A 12960-nucleotide genomic window follows, 5' to 3' on the forward strand; every position below is an offset into this window, starting at 1 on the left:
CCTTTCCAGACTCAACCAGAGATGCTCATTGACAGTGTGCTTGGCTACTGGCCTCATACACAGAGGCTGAAACTTGGGAAAATAAAAGAAAATGGAGCCCAGCATATGAGGCTCAGCGGTTGAGCATTGACCTATGAACCAGGAGGTCATTGTTCAATTCCCACTCAGGGCACCTGCCCAGGTTGTAGGCTCAGTCCCCAGTAGGAGGTGTGCAGGAGGCAGCTGATCAATGATTCTTTTTTATCATTGTTTTTTCTATCTCTCTCTCTCTCCCTTTCTCTCTGAAATAAATAAAAATATACTTAAAGAAAAGAAAAGAAAAAGAAAATGGAGGTAGCAAGAGTCATAGATGATCTCCAGGCTAGGAAACTGTCCGTTTTAAAACAAACTAAATTATATCATTCCCAATACTCACCATGTGTTAAAAGGCATAGGTTTTGTTGTTGGTGGTGGTGGTGGCATTTTTTAAATCTTTATTGTTGAGAGTATTACAGAGGTCCTCCTTCCCTACCCCCTCCACCCAGTTCCCACCCTGGCCCAGACTTTCACCACCCTATTGTCTGTGTCCATAGGTAATGCATACATGCATATAAGATCTTTGGTTTATCTCTTCCCACACCCCTCCCCCCTTTCCTTCAAGATTCCTCAGTCTTTTCCATGTTTTCATGCCTTTGATTCTATTTTATTCACCAGTTTATTTTGTTCATTAGAGTTCTTATTCAATTATTTTGATTTTTAGATTTAATTGTTGATATATATTTTTTAGCATTTTATTGTTCATATTTTATCCTTTTTATTTCTTCTTCTTCTTCTTCTTCTTCTTCTTCTTCTTCTTCTTCTTCTTCTTCTTCTAGATAACCTTCAACATTTCATGTAATGGTTTGGTAGTGATGAACACCTTTACCTTTTAATTGTCTTTGAAACTCTTTATCTGACCTTCAATTCTAAATGATAGTTTTTCTGGGTAGAGTAATCTTGGTTGTAGGTTCTGGATATTCATCACTTTGAATATTTCTTGCCTTTCTGTCCTGCATAGTTTCTATTGAGAAATCAGCTGACAGTTGTATGGGGGCTCCCTTGTAGGTAACTAACTGCTTTTCTCTTGCTGCTTTTAAGATTCTCTCTTTGTCTTTTAACACTTGACATTTTAATCATGATGCATTTTGGTGTGGGCCTCTTTAGGTTCCTCTTGTTTGAGACTCTGTGTGCTTCCTGGACTTGTAAGTCTATTTCTTTCACCAAGTAGAGGAAGTTTTCTGTAATTATTTCTTCAAATAGGTTTTTAATCTCTTACTCCCTCTCTTCTCCTTCTGGCACCACCATAATGAAAATGGTGGTACACTTGAAGTTGTCCCAAAGGTTCCTTATACCATCTTCATATTTTTGGATTATTTTTTCTTTTTGCTCTTCTGATTGAGTGTTTTTTGATTACTCACATTCCAAATCATTGATTTGATTCTTGGCATCTTCTACTCTACTGTTGAACCCCTGTAAATTATTATTATTTTTTTTATTTCAGTTAGTGTATGCTTAATTTCTGACTGGTCTTTTTCATGTCTTTGAAATTCTCACTAAGATCCTTGAAAGTCTCAGTAAGTCCCATTAAGCTCTCATGAAGATCCTTGAGTAACCTTATAACCATGGTTTTGAACTCTATATCCAGTAGTTTGCTTGCTTCTAATTCTTTCATTTGTGGCATGTTTCTTTGTCTCCACATTTTGGCTGCTTCCCTGAATTTGTTTCAATGTATTAGGTAGAACTGCTATGTCTCCTGAAATTGGTAGCATGGCCTTGTGTAGTAGGTGTCCTATAGGGCCCAGTGGCTTAGCCTCCCCAGTCACCTGAGCTAGGCACTGTAAGTGTAGCCCTGTGTAGGCTGTGTGCATAATCTTGTAGTTTAGTCTTGATTGCTGCTGACTTTATGGGAGGAATTGACCTCTAGACCAACTGGCTGTGAGGACCAGCTGTGACTACAGTGGAAGGACTGCTATGCAGGAGACACCACTATGGAGCAAATAATTCAGTGGGGCTTTGGTGCTCGCTGAGTCTGCTCCTTGAGTGTGCTGCTTGTGCATGTGTAGAGTTGTAATCCGGTCTGGTCTGAGGCTGTTCACTGGGTGCACCGGCTCTGGAGCCTCCTGAGGGGTGCAAAGTCAGCCACTGCCTGGGGTTGCCTGAAGGAGCTACAGAGGGGTCTGCAGATTGCTGCGACTTGTATTTGGGTTGAAAGTGCTGAGGGGAGATTCAGCTGTGAAGCAAGGCAGCTGGTGCTAGTGCCATGTCTTGGGCCTTTTATTGATAGGTCTGGGGCATGCTGACTCCAGCTGTTACTTATTTGAGGGATTTTAGCAAGTCTGAAGCCTGATCCAGGACAGGCCATTCATATGGAAAAGCAGCCGCAAATGGCTTGGGGGGAGAGGGAGGCTGCAAATTGGATGGGGCAGGGTCTCAGGGAATCACCAGGGTGGAGCAAACAGTGTAAGCCAGGCTGATGGACACTCAGATCTGGCTGCCTGTCAGCCCTGTAATGGGGGAGGTCCCAGCACAGGAACAATGACCCCTGTGAACAGCCCTGTCTGGGAGAAAGTTGCCCCCAAGTTCCTGCTCCAGTGCCAGTCCAATTCCTCCCTGTATGTGTCTGAGTCCCCCAAAGCCACCCTGAACTGGAGCTCAGAGGAATCGAGTCCAAGTTCGTGTGCTGGCCCTTTAAAAGGAACACATGGTTCTCCAGAAGCCTCCATGTTACTCAGCCACAATCCCTGCTGGTTTTTATAGCCCAAAGTTATGGGGATTTCTCTTTCCAGCCCTGGACCCCTTGCCTAGGGGGTCTGGTGCGGGGCTGGGACCCCTTGCTCCTCACAGGAGGCCTTTGCAGCTAAGATATCCCTCCCGATTTAAAAAACAGCACATGTGGATGTTGGACCAGCCTGTTCCATGCCTCCGCCTCTCCTACCTATCTTAATGTACTTTCTTCTTTACTTCTCTAGTTGTAGGACTTCCTTTCAGCCAGCTTTCAGGTGGTTCTGAATAATGGTGCTCTGTATTTTAGTTGTAATTTTGATGTGGTTGTGGGAGGCATTTACCTATACCACCGTCTTGGTTCTTCAAGGCATAGTTGTTTTTTAAATTCAAGTATTCAAAGCTTTCATGAGAGTTCTTTAATTATGTTACTAACTGACAGACCGATTTCACTGATACCCCAAATCTCCCTTACTTCTCAAACAATAGGCTTCTAAAATGAGGGGTTGGCTAAAGCGAATGAAACAAACTTTGTCAGAAGGCACCATTACACCCTTAACCAGTGAAATATTAATGTGCCATTTTATTCTATCTCATATGGACAATTCCTTTAATATGGTCATTTTTGTTGAGGAATTTGAACAAACTGCAAATCTCTCTGTATTCAAGAGTCTGACTTAAATATGCACAAACCTCATCCAGAAAGACCACATATGAAAACACAGTGCTGAACCCCATCATTGCCTTCTCCTACAAGCACCATAATACATCCTTATTGTCTCCCTAGTAAAATCACCATAAGAATTCACAGACATCTGTGGTTCTGTCTTATTTCAGGAAATAATATGAATGAAGTGCCAGCAGCACTAGGATGGACATGAGATGGCAAAGCCAGAATCAGGGGACACAGAGAACAAGCCCCCCCCGCCCCCCCCAACACCTAACCAGGGGCCAGAGCACAGATGCAGTGAACACCACCCAGATCTGAGCAGGATGAAAGGCTTGGAGCAGTTCAGAAGCAAAATCCAGGAGCCAAGGTGTCATGAAGGTAAGTATAGAGTTGGAATCTCCTGGAAAGCTGATATCAGTAACTGAAGAACAAAAGCCTCCCCCATAAGCACATGTACGAGTTGCCTTCATCCTATTTTACATGTTTGATCCATTGCAGACCTGCATCTGGTTCTCCCCATCAGTGTAAGAGCTTTCATTAAGTCCTCAAGTAAATGGTCCCTTTTCCTTAGTTCTGGCGGTGCCTTTCGCTAATCAGTGGTCCACCACAGGCCATAAAATATCAACATCTCCGCTCTCAAGGCGAGCCTGCTCCCCACCCTGGTTCCTCATCTCTGTGCTCATGAGACTGTTTCTTCTCTGTCTCATGTTGTGAGACCTTTGATCCCAGGGTTATGGAGAGTGAGCATCAAAGCCTGCTCTCTGTTGCCCTCGTGCAGTGGCAATGTCTGCAGCCTGTTCTGCTTCACCGGGATTCCCAAGTTAAAGATTCAAAACTGACACCGCCGCTATAAAAATAAAATGACAAAGTGTCTAATCTTCCCTACTGAATAGAATAGGAGAAACAAACCTGAAAGAGTTAAGAAACTTAGTAATGATTTTTTTTTTAAAGGAAGTTTGTTTAACCGTAAATAGTAGGTGGCAGATTCCAAGTCTCTGCTCCCCAAGTCCAAAGTTCAATTCTCTATCAAACTCTATCCTATAAAAAATAAATATATGTCACATGTTCCCCAAATAAACATTACTTTTTTTATCTGCAAATAAATGTATGCCAAAAGTCCAAGAATTTCTGATAGAGTAGGAGGTGTGGACTCCCAGGAAGAATGCAATAATTATTTAATAATTAATCAAACAACAAGCCCTAAAAAAAGTGTTGCATAAATAGTGAAATGTGAGAATTTCCTAAAAAAAATTTTAAAGTATTTCTTGAACAAAAGGGGAAAAGTGATAAATTAAAACAATGAAAACATGCTAAATATAGTTTTTAAATGGGAGCATAAGTGACACAAATAACTAAGATTAAAAGGAGAAACAATAATTTTAGCCCTGGGTGACATTTTAAAGTATATTTATGCTGATTTTTTCAAAAGTTTAAATATTTACATAAATTATGTCTAAAATTAATTGCACCTATAGAATGCCTGTTGCTTTCATTTTCTAGAAATATAAAGATAGGTTCTCTGTGTAGTATATCTGAGAATATTCTGCTTTTAGTTCTTTGTTCTTCATGGAACACTGAAGCAAAAATGATTCCTGGGTATCATTGTGCTTGTGACTACGGGGGAAGCAATCTGCCCTTGCACTTCTATCCCTTAACCCAGCGGTTCTAAACCTGTGGGTCTCGACCCCTTTCGGGGTCGAATGACCCTTTCACAAGGGTCCCCTAAGACCATCGGAAAACACATATATAATTACATATTGGTTTTGTGATTAATCACTATGCTTTAATTATATTCAATTTGTAACAATGAAATTGGGGATCACCACAACATGGGGAACTGTATTAAAGGGTCGCGACATTAGGAAGGTTGAGAACCACTGCCTTAACCAGTTATATTTATAGAGTGCTATTAAGGTGATCCAAGAACATGGGGAGAAACCTGGTCAGTGAAACCCACAAGCTAAAGGGGAATATGTAAAGGTAACCCCAAGCCAAATATTATAGACTATAATGCCTCAGAAGGGAGACAATCCAACAGGGGTTAAAATATTCAGCAAAGGGCGGGGCTAGTGTGGCTAATTGGTTGAGTATCAACCCATGAACCAGGAAGTCATGTTTCTATTCCTTTTCAGGGCTCATGCCTACGTTGCCGGCTTGATCACCAGTAAGAGGCGTGCAGGAGGCACCAATCAATTATTCTCTCATCATTGATGTTTCTCTCTCTCCTTCTCCCTTCCTCTCCCTGAAATCAATAAAAACATATTTTAAAAAATATTCAGCAAAGACCTAATAGAAGAAGTAGGGTTCAAATGTGCTTTGAAAAATTAAGTGGGGAAAAAAATAGCAAGTGCTTTTAAAGTGAGAGGAACTGCATAACACAAGAATGCCAGCAGTGATATTTGTGATTTAATCACTAAACAAAACCCAAAACAATTACCCAGTCTTATTGAAATAGAACAGTGGTTCTCAACCTTGGCTGCACATTAGAATCACCTGGGAATCTTTTTAAAACCCTGATTTCTGGGCCTCCTCCTCCGGAAATTCTGTTTCTTTGTTGTGTGTTGGGGCCACAACATTAGTAACAAAGAAACAGAATTTCCGGAGGATGGGGCCCAGAAATCAGGATTTTAGAAAGATTCCCAGGTGATTCTAATGTGCAGCCATGGCTGAGAACCACTGAAATATAAGTTAACTTGAATCAATTAGCAGGGGCTACATTAGCAGCAGGTTGGCGCTAATTTAACTTGTTTCTACATCAGAATATTGTTAAAGGCACAGAATGTCATGTGTATTTCCAAAAACTCGTTATTTGGGACACTCGTAAGTCAAGGCCCCACTGTAGTTTTTCATTCTTACACCAACTGAATTTAATTTTTTCTCTTATAGACAACAGGTTTATCTTCAGATGCATCTCAGTATTTAATTATTCAAAATGTTTACATTCAAACAGAGCAGAGACACCTATCAGGTACCTGAAAAAGGAGCTGGGCCACAGCGAGAATGGTACCAGAAAGCCTCAGACCCTCCAGGGGCAGTCAATCCCCAGAATGATCTATCCAGAATGAAAAGCCAGCATACCTTTCACAAATGTACTCATGCTTCTCAAACTGGGTCTCTCCCACCTACGTAAATATATTCCAGCTCCTCTCCATCTGTGAAGAAGAGGAGGTCCTTGTACCCAGAGTAAAAGGACTAAGAGTGCTGTGGAGAATGGAAATTGTAGACATCCCGAAGTAGCAGTGAATAGCTTCAATCAATTCTCTGGATGAACTTGGATTTGATATAAAAGATGCTACACAAAACAGTTCCATCTGAAGAAAATAATGTTTTCTAGTCAAAAGAGGAAGAGTGAGTAACTGTGATGCATGTCACTCTCATGATTTCTTTCTATTTCTTTGTTTTATGTACAGCTTGAATATTTGAGACTTGGGTAATAGAGGCTATGCAAGATCTTAAGATTTTTATCTTTGAATTTAGTTTAAAAATGAAAAGCTCCTAGTTGTTATGGCTCCCTGTATTTTGTAATTTAAGTGAAAAACACTGAAAATAGGTGTTCTTAAATCTAGACCGCAGTCATGTCTATTTGTGCTTTTTCTCATGCTTTTCTAAACTAGACTTACACTTAGCAAAAAGCTTAGTAGCATAATTACAGTGCTTTAAAAGATTTTTTTTTACATTTTTAAAGTCTAAATCTGCATCTGGTACATTTAAAGATGCATCAATAAATTACAAAACTTGACAGCTATTAAGGTTTTTGACATATATTACAAAATCAAAAAAATATACATGCCTAGTTTTCAGAGTACACTATTTTAATTTTCCTAATGCCTAAAGGAACTATCTAAAAATCTTTGACGATGTTAAATTTATTTTGTAAATCAATTTTTCATATAAAATTATGAATTATAGATAGATACATTTATTATACGTGTTATATATCTAATAAAGATCTACTAAAATCAAAAATATTGCCCTAGCCGGTTTTGCTCAGTGGATAGAGCATCAGCCTGTAGACTGAAGGGTTCCAGGTTCGATTCTGGTCAAGGGCAACATGCCCAGGTTTTGGGCTCAGTCCCCAGTAGGGGCATGCAGGAGGCAGCCAATCAATGATTCTCATCATTGATGTTTCTATCTCTCTCTCCCTCTCCTTTCCTCTCTGAAATCAATGAAAATATATTAAAAACTATCTTTTGATAAAAATCAGAAATGTCAACATGATTCAAAATTTAAATCTGATTCTTTGTATACAATATTTCAATCTAATATATCCTCCTCCATTACTGAAAAATAACTAGATACTTACTTTTTATATTATTTGTATGCTGCTAAAACTATGCTCCCTCCTCTTAGGGGATTTTCCCCTACTGCTAACAGCTAAGTTTATTGTTTCCACTTCCAAACTGCTTTTTGTTGTTGTTAAATCTTTAAAAAAATAGCCTTATCTCAAAATCTAGCCAACTAAGTTTGCCTTCTCTGTACCACTTAATATCATATCACTCATCTCTCTGAAACAAACACAGAATCCTTCCATAGTCTTTTTCATCTTCTTACTCCTCTACATAAATATTTCAAATTGAACTATATCTGTCTTTTTCTTTTAAGTATAAAACCTGCAAAAGTAATTCTATGAGATAATTTGTCTCCAATGGGTTTTTGAGTTGTGTCTATCTTTGCGTGTACCTGCTTTGTCCACAAGCAAATTTTAATATTCAGGGATCCAAAGAAAACTATCATTGAAAAAAATCTAGTATTAGATTATACAGTTATTAGCCATAATCAAAAGTATGTATAAAAATAAAATATTTTTTATAGCATTTGACAAATTTTATAATGCTCATTTTATTTTTATCAGTGAAGCAATCAAACATTTAAAAGTTTTTTTCATATTTCACTGGAATAGCTTTAATTAAAAAATTTAACAATTTTACAGCATAAATTTTATTGAACCAACTCATTTAAATTAATTCAACTTGCCATTTTTAAGTTTTCAACTTGCTTAACTGGTGCCCACAAAATGGATAATATATAGAAACTATATTCAATATTAAATATTGCTTTGTAAAAATTAGAAAAAGATGTAACCATAAGCAAAAGTAAATAATTACACAACTGTCCCAATAAAGTGAACTTGTAAATGTCTAAATAGGAGTGATTTTTGTTTTTGGTTGTTTTTTTCTCTTTTGCTATTTATTAGCCAACAAAAGTGTTTTGAGTAAATCTTATTGACACAAAATTCTGGGAAATGAAATTGTGATTCATTTATATCAGATGTGCCTGCAATCCACATTTTAATTAAAAGGACAATAAACATTCAGTTAAAAAGCTTGGAAATAGGATGTTATTTTGGAAAGTATGTATTATTTTTCTATTATTTAAGACTGTTAAAACTTTTTTTAAAATTTTATGATTCTGTTTATTTTTTTACTGATGTTATTGACACATAACATGTTAGTTTTAGGTGTACAAAATAATAAATAAACAATAAAAAATAATCACAGAATCATTTAACCTGATGATTTCAACAGTTGAATGTGTTTGATGGAATTATTATTTATAGCAGATAGCTAAAAAGCATCTGCACTACTATATATATTAAATACTTTCTACTGAATAAGCCAATCAAGATACTAACATGTCTGGAGAAATAAAAAGTTTGTGTTAAAAGAAAATGCACTTTCTTCACAGCAGTGACTTACTGAATCAAATAAAATGGGTCAAAAGCTGTCCCCACTTTCGGTAAGACTACAAATCTTTCTTTGAACTTGGTCAACACAATAACATTAAGCATTTAAACAGAGTCCTGGTGTCATATAGCCCAATTCTTCAATTATGAAATATATTTTTCTTCTGCATAGATTAGTTTTAAAAGTTAATTGATCACCAGTTAAGTGCAGTAGCTGACATAGCAGGAGTTATTTTGTAACACTGTTTGGGAGAAACACAATGATTTTCTTAGCCTTAGTTTATAATCCTGGATCCATCAAAAAGTTTCCTAGTGCCTATTAAAAAATCCTTCGTGGAGATGAAAATGGTTCTTATCCTGACTTTCTCCCCAGACATAGCATTCTAAATCATAAAATCCTTTTCTCTAGTTAATGTTATTTCCCATGTCATTTTCTCATGTCTGCAACTCTTGTCCCACGGCTACTTGTTGCCCTCCAGCCCACGTATATTCTTCTGAACTCTGCCTTCAAACCTGTCGACTGGTTGGCCCAAGATAAAACACATGTATGATTTTGTATTACCTCTGAATGGCATATGAACATCCACATTTTGCAGAAACCTTTATTAATGAATCCTAGTTATTTTAAGTCCATGAATATAATCCCTGCTATTCTATTTAGCTCACTGGCTGTATCTTTGCCACTCAGATATCTGTTTCTTTTCTTCCTTGTTAATAAATTCCTTGAAGAAATGGTGTCAAGTATTCCTTAAGTATGTATTCTGAAACTTGGAACTCAAGTGAGCATCATCCTGCTTGTTGGCCACCACTGAAGAAGAAACATAATAAACAAAATGAACCACAGTTCTCGTTCATTTAAGCCTGGAAATTTACAGAAAGCAAGGGCAATGGCTGAAGTTGGTTTCCTTGAGAGCAGGGGGAAAAAGTGATAATATTCAATGAACTATGTTAATACATTATAAAATTCCTAAATTGTAATTTGTAATCAAAACAGTTGGTGGCACCTTTGAAGCAAGTTTTTTATATTTGACAGTATGTTGCCTGCAAATTCTTAGACAATTACATTAATATTAATACACAAAGCTTTCATAATTACATTGGTTTAGATATATTTTCTGACATTCATAAAATACTATTTAATATAACTTCTGTATATATATATATGTATGTATATATATATATATATATATATATATATGAGAAAAACACACAGAATAATAGCAGCTGTGACCCCCAAATAATAGTACTTATTACTTATTTGTAAGAGTTTTAGCCTAATAAAAAATTTAATTCCTCTTAAAAGCAAATCTAGAGTCCCTCTGAAACAGTATATATATATACTTTTTATATATATATAAACAGTATATATATACTTTTTTTTTTAACCAAACACAATATCAGACTCAACAGTGTGGGAAGAGTTGAGGAGACCTATTAATACCTTCTTACAGGTCCCCAAGCTTCTTAGATCTTCTTCCCCATTAGGCTGTTACATGGCTTAAAGTTCCTACTAGATAAAGTTATTCTTTGGGTAAAAATATTACAAACTCAATGTCATTTTTTTTAAAAGGCAAATGTCCTTTAGAGGTGTCAGGCATTGAGGCTTATCCACTATTACCACTGAGAAAAGTTAAGGCAGAACATAATCAGGGATTATATAAATAGACATTTATGTAAGGCTTTATAGCTTTTGTTTGGGCTAGTGAGAGATAATTAATCTCACTTCTTTCCTAAATTTCAAACCAAATAAGAGGTAGGTTCATACAAAGGAAGATAAAAATTTATAAAGTGGGATTGAGAATGCAGCTTTGACCAGCAGACAAATGTACTACTGAAAACTTTACCACAACATTCTACCTACCCACTTCCCAACTGCTCTGGAAGTTAAAATAAAGAAGAGTGAAGGGGAAATGTATCATTCTTCTGAACAGTGTAATGTCCCAGAGAAACAAAGCTGGGCACCAGTTAAACTGGTAAGGACAGATTTTAATCAGTTATATACTACTAGAGGCCCAGTGCACAGATTTGTGCATGGTGGGGTCCCTCGGCCTGGCCTGTGGAGATCGGGCCAAAACTGGCTCTCCGACATCCCCCAAGGGGTCCTGAATTGCGAGAGGGTGCAAGCCAGGCTGAGAGACCCCACTGGTGCAGGATTGGGGCCAGGGAGGACCAAGGGAGGACTCTAGGGTGTGTTCGGCCCATCTCACCCAGTCCTGACCAGCTGGACCCCAGCAGCAAGCTAACCTACTGGTCAAAGCACCTTCCCCCTGGTGGTCAGTGCACGTCATAGCAACTGGCCAAATGGTCAAACACTTAGCAGATTAGGCTTTTATTATATAGGATTGTAACTGGGAGGAGGATCCAGCTTGAACTCAGCTGTACTTTGATGTGCTTAGAAGTGACTGGCATCTCAAAGGGAGCATGAAGGAAAACGGGAAATGCTATGAATTTGAGCAGAGTCAGGGTGGTAAAAAAAATTACGAAGAGTTGGTCAGATTAAATGCCAATTAGGCCAGATTATTCTTTTAGCTGACAGCTATGACAGTTAGGATTTTATCCTCAAAAACACTGGGAGACAGAGGCCCAATCTTAGATGATTATATTTAAAATAAATGGATGTCAAGTCCTTGAGAAAGATACTTCTGAGTTTTAGGAGATACATGTACGCATCTCAGAGGGACAGAAACGGATTAACTATTGTAAACTCTTTTTAGTGAATGCTCTAAGAAAGGTCAGGGGTCTATCTCAGGTGTTGGCTAGAACAGATAGTAAATTCTTTGACAGCCCTGAGCTTGTCCAGATAAAAACTCAAATGAGGTTGGCTGGGTTGTCCAAGGGACTCAAGCTTAGGCTACTAGAGAAGCCATGCTGGAGTTTGGTCAAGTCTCCTTTTGCAGGGGTTTGAATGGAGTGTTCTGCTGAGATTGTTGCAGTCCTTTCTAGCCCACAAAGAAAATTCTCAGAGAGGCAGGGTTAGAGCGTGCTCTGTGCCTCTGCTCAGTCTCTAAGGAGGGCTGGGAAAGGATGAGAGTCTTGCCAATAGAGCCAGGAAAGCTAATGTTTCTATACTTCAAAGCCAGGTGGAGTACCGGGAGGGGCCGTGGGAATGGTTCCCCTGGGATGATTTTGCCCCCAAGGGAACATTTGGCAATATCTAGAGATATTTTGTTTGTCACATTAGAAGGAGAGCCTATTGTTGATGGCATCCCGTAGGTAGAGCTGAAATGCTATGGTAGGGGAGAAAAATAATGTTCCCTCTACTACTGTGAGTTTCTGGGTGAGATCCCTATAATAAAAGACAGATTAACAAAAGAAAAAGAAACATGTTATTAACATATATAGCTCATGTTTACATGGGAGATACTAAGAGGAAGGTGAGTACTCAAAGTCGTGTCTTAGAATTTAGGATCATAATAGGGAAAGGGGAGTGGGTGGAGATGTGGGCCTCTTAGAAGAGAGCAAATACTTTTTAGAGAAAGATGAAGGACAGGTAGAAGATGTGTTAGTTTGTGACAAAAGTTTGTCTAGGTGTGGTATCAATTTCTCATCTCCTCTACTGTGATGAGTCAGTCTTCCCTGGTTGATAAAACTTCCTTGGGGTGGGGTATTTATGACAAATGAGTTTCTTTTGGGGAATCTGTCTTTAAGCAGATAAGGGAAGTTTAGAGAAAGCCTCTTCCTCATTTGCTGTTTTGCAAGTGCCTACCGCTCAAAATAATCAGTATACCAGAGTGGCATATTTTGGGGTGGCATGACCTGTTACTCTTTACTACTAAGCATTCTGTAATGCACAGTACAGTAAATACACCAACAAAGAATTATCCAGCCCCAAAAGTCAATTTTTACAAGGTTGGAAAACCCTGTCCAA

The sequence above is a fragment of the Myotis nattereri genome (assembly GCF_964212035.1).
Source record: "Myotis nattereri genome assembly, chromosome: 6".
Lineage (NCBI taxonomy): Eukaryota > Metazoa > Chordata > Mammalia > Chiroptera > Vespertilionidae > Myotis > Myotis nattereri.